Genomic DNA, 2,948 nt, shown 5'->3' on the forward strand with positions numbered 1-2,948 from the left:
GGCGCGCGGGCCGACCAGATGTCCGCGCCGAGCGCCGCGGGGCCGCGGGGCTCTCGGCGGTCTGGGTGGGCTCCCTGGCCTCCGTCGGCTCCAGAGACCCCGCGGACTCGCGCGCGCGACTCCCCGGGGGCCGCCGCCCTGCCGGGTCGACCAGCTGTCCCGCCTGGACTTGGTCCCCGGCCCGGGGCGCGCGGGTCGACCAGATGTCCGCGCCGAGCGCCGCGGGGCCGCGGGGCTCTCGGCGGTCTGGGTGGGCTCCCTGGCCTCCGTCGGCTCCAGAGACCCCGCGGACTCGCGCGCGCGACTCCCCGGGGGCCGCCGCCCTGCCGGGTCGACCAGCTGTCCCGCCTGGACTTGGTCCCCGGCCCGGGGCGCGCGGGTCGACCAGATGTTCGCGCCGAGCGCCGCGGGGCCGCGGGGCGCACGGGCTTCTCGGAGCCCCTCGGGGCTCCCTGGAGGCTGCGGACGAGCGGCCGCGAGGCCCCCGGGGCCGCCGCCCTGCCGGGTCGACCAGCGGCCCGGCCCGGACTCGGCCCCCGGGTCCCGTGGCGCGCGGGTCGACCAGATGTCCGCGCCGAGCGCCGAGCGGCGCGGGACCGCGGGGCGCTCGGCCTTCTCGGAGGCTCGAGGGCTCCGGCGACCCGGCGGACGAGCAGCGGCGAGGCCGCCGGGGCCGCCGCCCTGCCGGGTCGACCGGCGACCCGGCCCCCGGGTCTGGTGGCACGCGGGTCGACCAGATGTCCGCGCCGAGCGCCGCGGGGTCGCGGGGCCACGGGGCGCTCGGGCTTCTCGGAGCCCCGAGGGCTCCCTGGAGCCTGCGGACGAGCAGCGGCGAGGCCCCCGGGGCCGCCGCCCTGCCGGGTCGACCAGCGGCCCGGCCCGGAATCGGCCCCCGGGTCCCGTGGCGCGCGGGCCGACCAGATGTCCGCGCCGAGCGCCGCGTGACTGCGGGTCGCTCGGGCTTCTCGCAGTCCCGAGGGTTCCGCGGGCACGTAGCTGCGAGACCCGGGCGGCTGCCCTCCGCCCGGCTCACGGGGGCGGTCGTGTCCATCAGCTGGTCGTGCGGAAATCCCGTGGTTGGCCTCCCTCCCTCCCTCCCTCCCTCCCTCCCTCGTCCAGCCGCACGTTTGCGGGGTTCGTGCGACTGGGATGAAATAGACCTTCCTTCCAAAGGACAATCGGAGATCATCCATCATACCTCTCGAGTCCCCAAAAGCCAAGAAACACGCCAACCAAAACGCTTTTATTATGCCAACGGTTCCCGTTTTCATTCCTATCGTTTAGGGAGGTTTGGTGGCAGCAGCGGCCGAAAGCAAAAGGAAACCCGAGGAAAGCGGCTCCATCCACCAGGGCTGTGTCTCATCCGTGCCGACGCAGGAGGGACGGGCTTCGTTCGTTCGTTCGCTGCGGCCCAAATTCCCGGGCCGCCCGAGGACCGCTCGCACCGGCCCGAGGGAGGGAGCCCCGGCAGGCAGGACGCCTCCGGTGAAATGGCCAAGTCGACCGCGCGACCCACAACCCGCCCGACTGGGGGCGAGAAGGCGCATGGAGGAGGACTCCGTCCCCTAGTCGGCAGACGGCCCTGGGACAGGGACGTTCGCCAAAACCTCCCCAAGGCCGCTTTCCGTGACCGAGTCGGCCTCCCCGCCTGTACTCGTCCCGGCCCGAGAAACGAGACGCGGGGTGGATCGGGACCAGGCGACGCACCAGGCCGGCCGGCGCTGCATCCTCCCTCCCCCGACCTGACCTGACCTGGACGAACGCCTCCCCATCGCCCGCCCCCGCGAGGCTGATCCGTCCGGCCGGTGAGGAGGCCGCTTGTCGGGCGCCACCGGCTGCCCGGCATCCTCTTATATAGTGTTCGAGGAGGTCGACCAGGTGGCCCGGCCGGGATGGGGGGGGGGGGGGGGGGTGCGGGGGGTGGTGTCCCGGGCGGCGGGGGGCGGGGGGGTAGGAGTGGAGAGGGAAAGGTGGGCGGGGCGAATGCCGGGGGGGGGGGGGGGGGGGGCGGGGGTCGGCGCGGGGCGGGGCGGGGCGGGAGTTGGGGATGGGGGAGGGGCGGGAGGCCGTCTGGACATGGAGGGTCGGAAGAGCGGTGGTGACAATGATTTTCATTATCATTTAGAAAGAAGAACGTGGACTTCTTTAGAGGAGTCCTTTGAATAGCTTCTCCATTTAGTTAACATACATCCAAATGGAGGTCGGGAAACTTGGGTCCTGTTAACATATGGATGGAAGTGGAAAGAACTATCGCGATGACCGTCCTTGTGTTTCTTTTATTTTTTCTTTCTTCCTTCTCCCCAAAGCCGCCCCCCCCCACCCCCGCCCCGCCCGCCCCGCCCGTCCCGTCCCGTCCCGTCCATCCATAGTTGTAGGTTCCAGTGGTAGGTCTTTCGGGTTTCTGCTATGTGGGCTTGAAGGGCGATGCTGGGTCTGGGGCTGCGCCCAGGATCCGAACCGGTGAAAACCTGGGCCGTCGAAGCCGGGGGTCGGGGTGGGCGCGTACTTGACCGCTCGTCCACGGGCTCGGCCCCCGGCCCTTGTTTTCTAGGGAGAGAGACAGAGAGACCCGATCCATTTTCTCTTGGCCTCTAAAGCGTGTGTGTGGTCGAAAGGCGACGGAGAGAGGGGTTCTGGTCCAGAAAGCCCGACCGCGCCGCCGCGGGGATCGGTCGGTCCCGCCCGAACCGTCCGAGTCGGAAAGGAACGGACAGCTTTCCTCCTTTGGGCCCCTGACTTGGGACCAACAGGGGAAGAGAAACAGGCCTCTCTCCCTCACACCCTGGCCCCTTCCCCCAGGACGCCCTCCTTCTAGTCAGCCCGCCTCTGGCTTTTCCACACGCCGACGACCGCTCGTCGGCATGGACCCACCTTCCTTGGGGGACACCACCACACGACTCTCCCACTCGTCTGCCTGCCTTTCGTTGGCGTCGCTGCCAAAGGCGAGG

General features: G+C 70.6%; 1 long non-coding RNA gene across 1 annotated transcript; it reads left to right on the plus strand.

Annotated features, from left to right (window-relative positions):
• Positions 1-1,284: 1,284 nt before the first annotated feature.
• Positions 1,285-2,264, plus strand: LOC138922460 (uncharacterized). The gene is made up of 2 exons (XR_011435546.1): positions 1,285-1,805; positions 2,126-2,264. It is a non-coding gene; the product is annotated as an uncharacterized lncRNA (long non-coding RNA).
• The last annotated feature ends 684 nt before the right edge of the window (positions 2,265-2,948 follow it).

The sequence above is a fragment of the Equus caballus genome, unplaced genomic scaffold (assembly GCF_041296265.1).
Source record: "Equus caballus isolate H_3958 breed thoroughbred unplaced genomic scaffold, TB-T2T haplotype2-0000895, whole genome shotgun sequence".
NCBI lineage: Eukaryota > Metazoa > Chordata > Mammalia > Perissodactyla > Equidae > Equus > Equus caballus.